Below are 14,029 nucleotides of genomic sequence, written 5' to 3'. Positions count from 1 at the left end.
CTTTCCTCCCTTTCTGGGAATTACTTTGAGAGTCTCCTATTCCTCCTCAAGGCATGGTTCCTGCCCAGAGCTGGCTAATCACTCACCAACCGTGTCTGGTCTCAGCTTGTGAAAATGATGCCAGACCCTTCCACTGGGTATCTTCCACAGGATATCGAGGAACTACAAAGGGGCAAGAAGGTGACCTTAGGAGTGTTCACAGCCAGAGACTGAGTGTGGGAAACCACTTTTATCATTAATTCACCAACAGGAACATGGGGATGGGCTGTTAAAAGTAACAGAAATTTCACACAGGAAATTTAGATAAACAAAAAGGAGGGAAGACTTGAAAAAGCTACCTATAACCCTTTAACCCACAGATAATCATTTTAAACATCATAATTCTTTAACAGTTCCTTTGGTTTTCTCTTTTGGGCACGCATTTTCTCTGTGTATGATTCATGTGCATATAAACATACTTACCTAAAGTTTATATGCACATAGGCCCGCAGTGACTCCACTCTTCTGTGTGTACTGTGGTCATCACCCCTGTCACTCGACATACTTCCTACCTTTAAATAGCTGTATAATGAACCAGTAAGGTCTGCTTGCCGGGATCACTGTTATACACAGAGAATTATCCTTGCTCCGTAGAGCACATTTCTGATTATTTCCCCGAAGAAACTTTTGAGATGAACATGCCCCAGCAGATTTTCATCCTGTCTTCAACATCACCGATGCATATAATAAACTGCCTTGCTGGTTAGTGTTGTGTCAGTCGGACACAGACTAGAGTCATTAAGGAAGAGGCAACCTCAGTTGAGAAAATGCTTCTCACGCTGGCTCATAGGCAAGACATGGGGACATGTTTTGATGATGATTGATGCGAGAGGGTCCAGCCCACTGCGGGTGGAGTCACCCTGGGTGGGTGGTCCTGGGAGGTTTAAGAAAAATAAAATATAAAAACTTGAAAAGGCAAAAAAAAGGGGGGTAGATGAACACAAGCCTGGAGAGCATATCAGGAACTCAGTTCCTGCTCTGAACTTTGCCTTGACTTTCCTCCGTGGGTGGTTCCTTATGCCCCAAACTCATGATTGTGACCCTTCATGCCTGCTCACTATTGGGTCTGTGTCTTGCCCTCTTCTGTGAGCTGCTCTTTCGGCTTCCCCTGCCCCTATCCAATTGGTTCCTTCTCAAGTGCAATGGGCTGGGGAACAGGAAAAATTGTGGGTTGAGATCGGAGCTAAATGAAGAGTAAACAGGAGCTGAGTGAGGATTTGGCAGGACACAGAGCCAAGTGTTTGCGGAGGTTGTGTCCCTTTAACCAGTCTCCCCTGGCTCTGCCGTTTCGCGAGCATTGGAAGGGTGGCAGCTGGTGACAGTAAATGGAGATACTGTTATTCATGACAGACTGACTGTGGGACAAATCAGAGTCCAGTGGATCCTCCCAAAGGACTCTTCAGGACACAGTATGCATTGGCTTGGCCGCCCCTCTCAAGCCCATCCTTGCCTTCTGTAAAGTCAGATGATGACCTTGTGTCTGTGGTTCCGAGAAGCCAAGTGGACTTTTCTGTTTTCTTTCCTTTTAACCTTACTCGTTTCTTTCCCTTTTATTTTGAGTCAGCACCTCCTGTGTGTCTTCCAGTCACCACTGAAATTGCGTGGTAGTCAAGGATGACCTGGGACTCATGATCCTCTTGTCTCTACTTCCTGAGTGCCAGGACTGTAGTCATGTGCCACCACGCCCAGCTTATGTGGTGATAGAAACCTAATTTAGGGCTTCATGCATGCTCAAGTAAGCACTCTACCCATTGAGCGACATCACAAGCCCCTCAAGTGACCTTTGCAAAGACCCCATAGATAGATGTAGGATGGCCGAGCAGTGACTCAATCTGGGTCTCAGTGCTCAATGGCAAATCTGGTGATTTTTCACTCTTCTTTCTCACTCATTCACAATCAAGCTAGATGGCCCCCGAGGAGTCATTGCATGTTAAGAACTTGCTGGGGGGGGGTGGTACCAATAGGGGCAGATCCCTCTTACAGCCAAGAACGCTACCACCAGGGCATTCACCTCTCCCAGAAGGGAGCGAGGTCCAAAGGCCTGGGACTCAGTCAGAGGCTTGGATCTAGGAGGATCAGGGATGTGGCTCATGTGTGTCTCAAAACATCGGCCAAAAGAAGAACAGCTGGGCAGGAGCCAAGGACACAAAGTCCTCATTAGCTTGGCCTGCTGGCCGTAGGGAGAGCAGGGCCCCAGAATCCATGAGCTAGGTTCTAGAGCCTCCATGGCTGTGTTCCCGGGTCAGGAAGCACTGATCTCGAGCTACAGTTGAGCCAAGGCTCAAACTTGGGGGTTGGAACCTTCCAGTTTGCAGGGCGGGGGGGGGGAGAGGGGAGGGGGGAGGGGAACAGACAGCTTTCTTCTTCACCCTTCTGAACGGCCAGCGTTTGAAGCACCCTGCCCTTGTGCTCTCTCTTTGAAGGTGACTGGTGCCGACAAAAATGATCTTAACGCTCTTGAAGTTTCTCTCTAACCCCATCTTCATCTTGATTCCTGCTGAACATCCCCCTCCCCTCTCCCACCAACATTAACACCTGGAGTTCTCCTGTCCCTGCATCATCTTCACACCACCGCCTCAGTTTCCTGTCAGAGTCTTGTCTTTATTCAGCTACTATGACCTCCTTCTTTCCACGTACATCCTTCCCTTGGTCTCTGTTAAGCTCTGCGGTGCTCATGGCCTGGGATGCTCCTTGCTCCTGGCCCTCTGTTCTCAGCCTTCTCTCTCTCCTAGCCTGCCACGGTCTCCTCTCTGTGCAGCGTCTGGGCTCTCTCTCTCTTCCCTTCCTTGTACTCAGGCCTGTGGTCCAGCTGCTCCCTCTGTCTGGAATGTTCCTTTTGCCCAATGCTGTGGGACTCACTCTTGCCGGATCAGACACCCCTGCAGGTGTGTGTTACTCTGATGACCCGCTGCCTCTCTTCCCCACAACTTTTCTATGGCATAGGGGACCACGTTAGCATCTCATCTTCATTCCAAATCCCTGACATTATCATCTCTGGCAGGTCCAGGCCCTGCTGAGGCAAACACCTGTGAAAAACAAAATGTGTTTTTGGCCGTAGCTGGCCCCGGGCCAGACAGACGCTGGAGAAGGATTCTCTCTCCTTGCACCCTGCACACACCTAGAACCTTCATTTTGGTCACCCTGAGAGAAGTTTTATGATTATGTTATTTTTAAAGATTAGGCTTATACAATCTGTCCAGAGAGACATTTCCATAAAGCTAACTTAAAGGACTGGTCACTCTATTTAGAACTTGCTTAAGCAGGTCTGGATTTCCTTTCAGGGGAAAATCATATTAGTTCTTTTCCAGGTAGAGTTTAGATTAGAGATTTGTATTGTTTTTCAGCTTTCCTGGCTCTTCTTAAAATTTACAAATTACAGATCTAGTTGTTCTGTAATGAATTTGGTTCTAAATTTTGATCAGGATGATTTGAGTTCCTATTAATTTATATTTTACGAAAAATGTCGATGTGTCCAGTTTGAACTGTATTTGTGTGGAATGATTTTTAATAACAATTAAAATTAATTCTCAGCCGGGCGGTGGTGGCACACGCCTTTAATCCCAGAACTTGGGAGGCAGAGGCAGATGGATCTCTGCGAGTTCGAGGCTGGACCGACAGCCTCCAAAACAATACAGAGAAACCCTGTCTCTAAAAACCAAAAAAAAATTTTAATTCTCTTTGCTTCTCAGGTTGTTTCTAGAACATCTGAAGGATATTCCAGGCTTTATTTCCAGGAATAGGCTGGTGTGACAAAGAATATCTTCTGAAGTGAAAGGGTGGATGGTGCTTGTCCCCTCTCAAGCCCCTGCTGTCCTCTCTGTCCCCTCTGAATGAGAGATGATCTATTTGCTCCAGAAGCCCACATGACTTATGTTTGTCCCTGGCCCATAGTGAGGTCAGAGTCAGGACCCAAGCCTGCCTGCGTGGATCTGCAGCCTATATTCCTTCATTGGGTCCCTGTCCTTCCTGGCAACTATCCTAGGGGGTGACAGCTTCACAGAAACCTTGGTGGAGTTGTCCCATCAATCACCACGAGAAACCAAGGAAACCAGAAGAATCCTTGGTTTATGATTACTACGGGTGTAGTCAAGGCCTCCTAGGAGCAGAAGACTGCCTCCTATTCCCAGTTCTCAGCCGACCTTGGTCATAACTTGATGTTGGGCATTTACTCTCTTGGCCTCTGTTTTTTTTCCACTGATAGGATTTACTCATTCAGCAAATATTGATCAGGCTCTCACTGTATATCGGATAAGACTGTAGGTACTGGAGATAACAGCTATGACACATGTAATGTTCCTGCCCGTGTCGGTTACTTTTCTCATAGTTATGACGAAACCATGACCAAAGAAGTATAAGGAGGAAGGAAGGGTTTGTTTTGATGCGCATTACAGCAGCCCATCGTCGCAGGAAAAACATGTCCACAGGCGCTAGAGGCAGCTGGTCACACTGCATCTGCTGCTGCCAGAAACAGAGAGGGAGAATGGTGTCCGGCGTGGTCTCTCCTTTTGCCTTTTGTTTCCAGTCCTGGACGCCAATGCTGAGGGTCAATCTTTCATCGGTAGCTAAACCTCTGTGAAAATCCCCACGTAGACACATCTGGAAGTGCGTCTCCTAGGTGACTTCAAATCTAGGCAAGCTGACAATGACAAGTAACCATGCCCTCACCTCAGCCTCTGTCCTCAGAGCTCAGTGATTGCTTGGCTAGGGACAGAGGATGGAGAAAGGAAGAAAGAGGAGGCGTATAGTAGGGAGGCAGAATGAGATTAAGGCCAGTCCTTGCCTGAGAGAACTTTAGCTTGGGACCGACCGCCTTTGAGAAATGATTGGGAAGTAAACACTCTTAGGCTGTTGGGAGTGTAACTTGACCTGCCATGTCCCCATTGGTATTCTTGAGTGCTAATCTTCCCTCTACTCCCCAGTCAAGCCCTCTTTGAGCTTGTGTTAGCCCAGGCCTCCTTATGCAGCCTCTGGAGTTAATAGTCCGAATGCCAGAAGTTGACTTGGAGGTGATTTGGGGAGGTAGCAGTGGGGGTGGGGAATAACTGGATCCTATGGTGAGAACAAAGGGCTGAGTAGCAGGTGCATATCTTTGGGTTGTTGCTGAGAGCACTGGCAGTGCCATTCTGACCAAGACCTCTGAGAGAGATGAGTCTTGCTTCAGTGGTCCTGCTTCAAGGGTAGAGAAGTGGGCCCAATCGCTCACACCCCAACTATACACTAACCAAAGCTGCTTCTAGGACCCACAACTCTTGGTCCCTTTGGCCTGTTGAAGGAAAAGTCAGTTTGGCAGATAGTAAGTAGATAGTCTAGCAGGTAGAAGATTGTAGGTGCCTGAGGCACTATAGGTGTGTTCCAGAAAGGCAAAAACTGATCAGATGTGGGAGCTGTTGTTTTTAGGCCCCAGGGTCTTTGAACTTTCTGTGTCCTGCTTAGAGCAGCCTCCTCCTTAGCTCTTTGAGGAGTTGGAACTCCATCTTTTAATTTTTTGTCTCTGAGTCTCTTCCCCAGACACTTCCTCTCTCAATTACCACCCATCCCGTAGACATCTCCATTATATTATCTCATTTGTTTCCTTCACAGCACATGCCACAGTCAGAAGTTGGCTTCAACGTTTGGGTTGCTTGCAGGCAAAGCCTAGAAGAAGGTCTGACTCATAGTTGCATCTTGGTAACTGCGCTTTCAAATGAACTATCAGCACTCTGGCATCTCATAGCATCTGCAGAGCATGCACCTTGATGCCCGCTGTGATCCCCACGCTTCTCGGTTTGGTTTATGGGGTCTTGATGACGCTGGAGGCTTTGTGTACAAACTAGATGTTTGGAAGCCTTAAGTCTTCTGCCCTTGGGGTGTTGTTGTCCCATCCGGGGAAGGAAAGACAACACCCATATTGATGACAGTGCTTGAGCTCTGGAGTTCTTTGTATGCCTAGTGTATGCTTCCTATACAAAGTACAGATCCTTGTGTCATCCACGTGTGGTATTAAGTAGACAACAGCCTGGCAAATGTTCTTCAGGATAAATTTCATGTCATCTTTTCTTGGGCAGGGAGGCTTATTCCATCCCTTCGAAAAAAATCTGTAGGGTCTCCTGCTTCTATTTTTCAAAACTATATTTAGTTTGCTTTGAAGATGAGTAAAACTGAGATGCTGCACACCCCTCCCTTGCTCTGCAGTGTCCAGAAATTCCTTTGCTATTAATACTCCACAGAAACAGATTTCTTTGATTTTTTCAGTTTAGAAGATCAAAAGCTGCCAAAAAATTGTTTCAAAAGAAAAATAAATCTCAGAGAAGTTGAACTTGGGATTGCAAGGGAGCTTGCCTGTGTCCACTACTCAGGGAGTCATGCGAGAGGTGCTCTCTTTACAGAGCTGGCCTCTCATCTCTGACTGCTCTGCATGGCGCCTGAGCCCTCTCTTAGCTTCCACCATCTGCTTTGTCTCATGAAGTCCAATGACACTGGCCCCCAAATTAAACTTCTTACAAATCGAGCGGGTAGGATCAGTTTTGCAAAGAGTGTTTAAGCTAAATGACTGTCAGTTCCTGTTTAAATCTGCTTCGATCTGGGAGATGAGTTCTCAGATTGAGGGCTTTGAATAAAGGACTTGTTTCTTTGGGATCCGGAACTCTGTCTCTCTCTGTGTCATCCTCTCTCTCTCTCTCTCTCTCTCTCTCTCTCTCTCTCTCTCTCTCTCTCTCTCTCTCTCTCTCACACACACACACACACCCACCCACACACATCTGTCACAGGTACCTTTCAGCATTCCCGTTCTATCTGTGAAGGGTGGCCTGAAACAAGGCCCCTAATGCTTCCTATCTTGGTCTAAGATGGTCAAGGGGTTGGGTTCCATGTCACCTCTTGTCTCTTGTAGATAGATGTTGGACTCTGAAGGCTTATGTCTTGGGAGCCAAAGATGAGGCCTTCAAAGGTAGAGATTGGATACCTGCCTGAAGTCAGAGATCTAAGGAGGAAGAGAAGACTCAACATCTCCCAAGATTCCCTGGATGATATGGGGACGGGGTAAAGAGGGCTTCAACTACACGGTCCTCATCCTCATGTTCTCACGCCTTGGGACTCAGTGTTGGAGGTAGATCTTCCTCCAACCACTATAGCTCTATGCTAGATTACACACAAGCATTAAATGGTAAAAGTTGGAGAATGCCAAGTAAAAGAGGTTAGTGACAGAAGAATTAGAAAATGATGACATGAAAGAAGAAACAATGGCATAATCTATAATCTCTTCTCTGAGAATACAAGGGTGAGTAGCATTCACTATCACATTACTGTGATATGATGTATGAATGCTATTCACACACACACACACACACACACACACACACGAGAGAGAGAGAGAGAGAGAGAGAGAGAGAGAGAGAGAGAGAGAGAGAGAGAGAGAGAGAGAGAGAGAATGAGATCTGTAGTGATGACCCCTCTTGCATTCCTGCTACCTAGTTAGTTTTTGCCTATTTTTTTTTCTTGCCTGGTCAAGATATCTTTGGAAAGAACCAGCTTTTGGTTTGTTTATTTTTTCAATTTCAACTATTTGAGCTGCCATATTTATTATTTCTTCCTTTTTTGTTTGCTTTGAGTTTGTCGTGTTTTTTTTTCTACTTTACTCAATTGAGTAAAGCTTAGTTTACCTATCTGAGACTTTTTCCAAATATAAAGAATATAAAGTTACTCCCAAACTCTGCTTTTGCTGTATTCCACAATATTTCAGTATACATTTTCTCTTCCTTAATATTCCATTTTCAGTTTCCACTGTGATCTCTTGCCTCTTTGGATTATTTTGATGTCTTTTAAAAATTACCAACTGACTATTTTCAGAACACTGGCTACTGATTTTATTTTGTGAGAACCATGTTAGGTCTGCCATTATCTGAAAACTTGGTGTGGTTTATATTGTTGTATATTGGGTAACATTGATGATTTAGAATAGTCTGTCTGTGAATGTGCCTTTACATTTAATATGCTTTTAAAACATCATGCTTTTTCACACGTGAGGTGGCTCAAAGGTGCTTGCCACCAAGTTTGATGATCTGAGTTCAGTCTCCAGGACCCACCTGGCAAAATGAGAAGATAAACTCCTGCAAAAATTGCTTTCTGACCTCCATATATATGCTGTAGCATTCATGTATCCCTTACTCCCCCCCACAGAAAAAATTATGTTCCATTTTATAGTATGTATCAAACTTTCCAGTTATGCTAATTTGACATATAGTCTTTATGTATCCTTATGAATTTATAGCTACTGCTTATTGATTTCTGACAGAAGTACTGATGTGCAACATGTTAAATTCTAGATTTACTTATTTCTTTTCTCACTTATTCCTGGAGAATTAGTGAATACTGGTATTTATGATAATAGTCTTTATTCTAATCTAATTTTATGATACTAATATAGGGCCTCCAGTTTATTTTTGCTAGCATTTCCTGGCCCATTTTCTCATCCTTGTTTTTTATTTTTTTTTAGTCTTTTCAAAAGTGAGTTTCTTGTAAACAGCATATAGTTGGGTTTTGCTTTTATAGGCAAAGTTGTCTTGCAATTCTTGTCTTTTAACTTTTATATTTAGATGATTTGCATTTACTGTAATTGTTTACAAAGCTGAAGTAGAATCTATCATCTTGCTAGCTGCTATTGTTTTCTGTTCCATCTGTTTCCCTGCATACCTTTCTATCTCTGTTACTAGCTTAACTTAGGTTACTAGCTCAATTTTAAATGAATTCACATTTCCCATTGATTTATTACTTGAACTGAAATTAGTATTTATCATATATATGTATATGTATATATAAATAACATGTATAAAATCTTCAGTCTACCTCTAACTAATATACCATTTAGTATATGGTATAAGAAATTTAGAGCAGTGGTACCACTTTCTCCAGCCTACGATGTGTTTGCCATTCATTTCAACTTCGCATGTTATGAACACATACTCAGTTGCTACTGTTTTCATTTTAGTTGTCCTTTAAGACAGTTGAGACTTAGAAAAAGTGTCTTTGTCTTGCATTTCTAATGTTTCTCATTTGTATGTTTTGCTTTTCTGGTTTCTGTTTTGTGTCATATTCTTTCTGCCTGAAGAACTTTTTTTAAGGGGGTCTTCTTCTGTTGATCTCCAGCAATGAATTCCATTCCAGTTCACCCAAACAACATCTTTATTCCTCTTTCACTGAAGAAATGCTTACGTTGGGTATAGGGTTCTGAATTTCCGGTTCTCCCTGCACCAACTTTTTTAACATTTGAAAGCTGTTGCTTCATTATATTCTAGCTTGAGAAGTGGTCTATCATAATTATCTTTTAAAAATCCCCTCTACCTTATTATCTACCTGGTTGAGGTTTTTTTTTTTAATTTATCTTACTTTTGTTTTCTAGCTCTTTTAGATCTGTATTTAATGTCTGTCATTCATTTGGTAAATCCTTGGCTTTTATTTCCTTCACCTTTTCCTCCTGCTTACTCTGTCTTCTTTTCAGGTGTTTGCATCAACTTGGTGGTGAGTGTACATGTCTTTTCCTTCCTTCTAGGCACTTGTCTGGCTCTAAATCTTTTATAAATTAATTATGTCTACAACATAATCCTTAGTGACTATATCTCATTTTATTGATGTGGTATGCCTTTTTAAAAAACTCTCTCCTACTATTTGGCCTTTAAATTGCTTAGTATTTGTTTTACAATTAGTACTGAACCAATAATCTCTGAATATACAGCTTGATATTCTTATCTGAGTAGGATCCAAAGTGTGATTGTAGACACTTACTGTTTAAGGGATTTTGTTGATACCATCCTGACTTTCAGGACTCCTCTGATAATAACCCACACTCTATCATAGATGACAGTGTTGCAGCTGCGGGTTGCAGCTTATGGACTTTTGCAGCTACTTTTGATCACAGACTTGGACCTGGCATTTGCTTGGGGTATGTGGTATTCATGAAGAGAGGCCATGGTTTATACCTGTGACCAACTCTAACTGCATAAAGCCCTTGTCAGAAAGGAAGGCCAGGGCCAGGCTGTGACCAACACTGGTGAGGTCCACCCAGGCTATTCTGTACCATAGTCTTCTAATAGCTTATAAAGATAACTCAGAAGTATTTGGACTTTTCCTGACATTTTTTAAACCAAATCCAAAGCACAGACCAGTAACACTCACACAACATGACAGTACAAATAGGACATGATAGAGATGAATTTCTGATAAAGGCAACTTCTAATTATGGTGTTGGCAAGTAAATAGCAAGCAATTTTTGAATTTCTTTTCTTTTCTTTTTTTGGTACTGAAGGGAATACAGTGGCTGGTACTTTTAATTCCAAATCAAAGTGTTTAGTGCTTTACAAGGCAGTTGCTGTTTAAACTGCCAATAATATTTAACGTGAATTTACTCACCATTCCCCAGCCTCACGCTGAATAATTTGTAACACTAAACCCGTTCAGCGCTCCAAAATGCCAGATAAACTTTTTTCTCATTTGCTCCTAATTTGGTCATGCAGGATAATACCGACATCTGAAGGCTCTTTAAATTGCTTTTGAGAATGCATTCCTGGGAGAGCCACCCATAGGCCCTCTGCTCCTCGTCATCATCCATAATTATTTCTGATCCAAAGCATCCCTTAATGCACGTATTAAGCTGGCACAGTCATCTCTGTAAACTTTATCCCTCTCCCAGTTTTTAAAGGGAACTGCAGACACTTGGCTATTAAGGAAAAGCTATTAGATGTTAACACCTTTCTATCCCGGGGGGCGGGGGCTGGTATCATCCTCTGACTCCAAATGCCACCCTATTTCACATTATCACTTGCTAAGATGAAGTATTAGAAACTTCTCCCAGTTTTGCTTTAGAACAGCAATGCTGTGATTAGCTGATGACGGCACTCTGCTCAGTCTGTAGCCTGAGCCCGAGGAGCCTGACTTTCTCCTCCCTCCTTTCCCTTCCTGACAGCATTTCTCTAGACTGCCTTGGCTGGCTTTGTGCCCTGGATGCTTCTTCCTCAGCCTCCTGCATGCCCAGCACTTGGAATCAAAGCTGGCAAAACTGACTTTTAGGTATTTGTTTTGGAGAGGGGTGTCTCAATTGAAAGATGCAGAAATGGTCGAGAAAGTGGGGTGGGCTGCTTCCTGTCCCTTCTTCCATTGACTCCTCCCACTTCCTTCTCTGGTCCCTCCCACCGGCCTGACTTCTCTCGGTGTTTCTACTGCTGTGATAAAAGCAAGCTTAAGGACGAATGTTCTTATTTCATCTCGTAACTCTCAGGTCGCACTTAATGGCTGAGGGAAGTCAGGGCAGGAACTGAAGCAGAGGTCATGGGAGAATGCTGCTCACTGGCTTTCTCCTGGTGGCTTGCTCAGCCTGCTTTTTTCACACAACCCAGGGCCACCCTCAGGGGTGGTGTCACTCACCTTGAGCTGGGCCCTCTCACATCACATCAATCCCTAATCAAGACAGTGCAGCACTGTCGGCAACAGAAAAGAAAAGGAAAGCGAACTGTGCATCGGTATGTTGCTGCAGAGTTAAATGCATACTAAATGCCAAAAGCAATGTTGGCACTGGTATTTGCCACACGGTCCCATTTCAAAGCGCTGCATACCCACCCGATGAAACAGTTTGTACACGGCAGATGTTCTCTGGGCTGCTTTGAGTCAGGGCCTCACACCATAGCTCAGGGTAACCTTGAGTTCACAGAAAACCACCTTGCCTCAGATTATAACGAGTCATTGGTGGAGGATTATTAACTTTTCTTTTTTGAGATCTTTGGGTAGTTTTACTTGTTCTAGAAAGCATCTGATGACTGTAGTTGCAAACACGAAATTAACCCAATAAGGAGCAAGTCACCAGGTGAGTTTAAGATTTAGGATTTGGGTGCCTGTTTTATGCTCAAATGGTATTCAATTTAGCCATGCTCCTGCTATGGGAAAAGTTACCTTCAAGAATAGTCACTTGAATACACAGCAAGATTTTCTGCTTCTGACTGCTGGCTCATGGTGTGTCCGTGTTCTTACATACTACTCTGGGAAGACATTTGCAAGTTAACATCTCTCAGTGTGAGCACAATATCCGTGACAGAGACTGTGTTCTCCAGGTATTGCAGAATTGCCCATCTCTCATATAACTTAATTTCTTTCATGATTTAAATAGAAGATATGGATGACAGAGTAGATAGCAGACATGGAAGCTAAGTCTTTATTAAGATGGTCGCCCACCCCCAAAATGAAAAGAAAAAGAAAAGAAAAGAAAGGAAAAACTGTTGATTGACTGCCTGATAGTTCACTTGATAGTAGTTTTGAAAGCCTAAAGAATAGATTGATTTTCTGATTTTGCTCAATTCATTCACGACTTTCCTGTCCGTCAAAGGAAGGACCTTGTTCTAAATTAAGAGACAACTAAAATGAGCTCCACCCTTAAGGATCTTAAAACTCTGCTGAGCTCTGGAGTCCTGGGGTGAAATGTGACATGAGCACCCCCACCCGCCTAAGGCTGCTTGGTGACAGCACTCACAACCACTTACTCTTAACTTTAGATATCAGCTGATAGTTTAGGGGTCTGACTTGGTGTCTGTCATATCAGGCCACTTCCCCTCTGCAGTTTTTCCCTGCCGAGAGTGCTGTCACACAAGTCTTCAAGGGGGTAGATGGAATGGGAACCCTGCCTACTAATCCTCTTGCTACAAACTTAAAAATCTGCTTCTGTGGATCGACTTTTCTCATTCTGAGTTGGATTTGCCTACTTCCTTGCATGTCCACTGATCTTTAACTGGATGCTAGCCAATCATGAGTTTGATCTGACTGAATACTTGGCAGTTTTGTACTCCTTTAACCCACTTTCGTGCTTCCTCTGTGCTGATTTCATTCTGTGGAGTTTGTTCTCACACTCTGTAAAGTGTGGCCAGCAGGGCTTGGTCCGGGGGCTTACAATAGCCCTTTGTTATTCTGAGGTTGACCTCTAGGTAAAGGGTTCACTGGCGACTTTCCTGCCTTCTCTGCCACTGGTTGCTTCCTTTCTCTTTCCCAGGTCATTTCTACACATGATTATTCTGCCATTTCTCAGCTGAGACTCAAAGGGATGCATGGAGCTCCTGAGAGCTCCCTTTAGGAACCTACGCTGCCTGTTAGTTCTTCTCTGAAACTGAGTTTTCTTACTTTGTTTGTTTTTGTCTTTTTGAGATGTGTGTGTGTGTGTGTGTGTGTGTGTGTGTGTGTGTGTGTGTGAGAGAGAGAGAGAGAGAGAGAGAGAGAGAGAGAGAATCTATTTCTTTAGTGTAGTTGGAAAGGAACTCTATGTATTGGTTTGGTTTTTGAGATAGTATCTTGTTATGTAACTCTGTCTGTCTGTCCTGGAACTCATTCTGTAGACCAGGCTGGACTCAAACTCAGATCTGCCCGTCCCTGCCTCCTGAATGCTGGGATTAAAGGTGTGCACCACTATGCCCAGCTGGAAATGAAAGCCTTAAGGAGACTCAGTCTCAAAATGCCAGCTGGTTCTCCAGTACCAGCCCTGGAGCTTACATTGACACTGTATCCCTTAGCAAGGCCCTGGAAGTTGAGGAGTCTGAAACACTTCTGGACAAGTTGGACAATTCAGGTCTAAAAGAAGGGGGATGTCACCTTTCTGTCATTCCCAGTAGAATAAGAAGCCACGTCCTACCTGGTTGTCTTCAAGCTCACATTCCCCTCTGTCCTGAGGCCTGCAGCTGTGCTGACGTCCATCAGTTCCGAGACAATGCCCACTAGGCTCTACCAGTGTCCTTGGTGACAGTTGCAGCTGTGACATCACTCTTCTTGAATGCTAAGCCTGCCTTAGGGGGGAGAGGGCTCTTAAAGGTCTCTCCTCTCCTTTAAAGTATTCACACCAGTGTGATGGCAGGAGGTTCCTTCACCCTTGCGTAACCACAACTGGAAACACCATCTTGGGTCATGGTCACTTAATCTGTCATCTAATATCTCATGGGAAATGGGATTTACAAAAGCTCAGTTCACACTGCATTTTCAAAACGAAGTCTCA

At 43.9% G+C, this 14,029-nt stretch overlaps 1 long non-coding RNA gene across 4 annotated transcripts in view; it reads right to left on the bottom strand.

Moving 5' to 3' along the window:
- Nucleotides 1–13,747, bottom strand: part of LOC121139113 — a 41,512-nt gene extending 27,765 nt beyond the window's left edge. For 2 of the 4 annotated variants that reach the window (XR_005875957.1, XR_005875954.1), the window contains exons 1-2: nucleotides 13,673–13,747; nucleotides 87–162 (exon numbers count right to left, since the gene is read on the bottom strand). This is a non-coding gene — a long non-coding RNA (uncharacterized LOC121139113). The remainder of the gene's footprint in view (nucleotides 1–86; nucleotides 163–13,672) is intronic. The other 2 variants (XR_005875959.1, XR_005875956.1) reach the window with 2 other exon arrangements.
- Between the last annotated feature and the right edge of the window lie 282 nt (nucleotides 13,748–14,029).

This window comes from Mesocricetus auratus, unplaced genomic scaffold, assembly GCF_017639785.1.
Source record: "Mesocricetus auratus isolate SY011 unplaced genomic scaffold, BCM_Maur_2.0 Super-Scaffold_4256, whole genome shotgun sequence".
Taxonomy (NCBI): Eukaryota; Metazoa; Chordata; class Mammalia; order Rodentia; family Cricetidae; genus Mesocricetus; species Mesocricetus auratus.
This window is presented reverse-complemented; position numbering and strand designations above follow the sequence as displayed.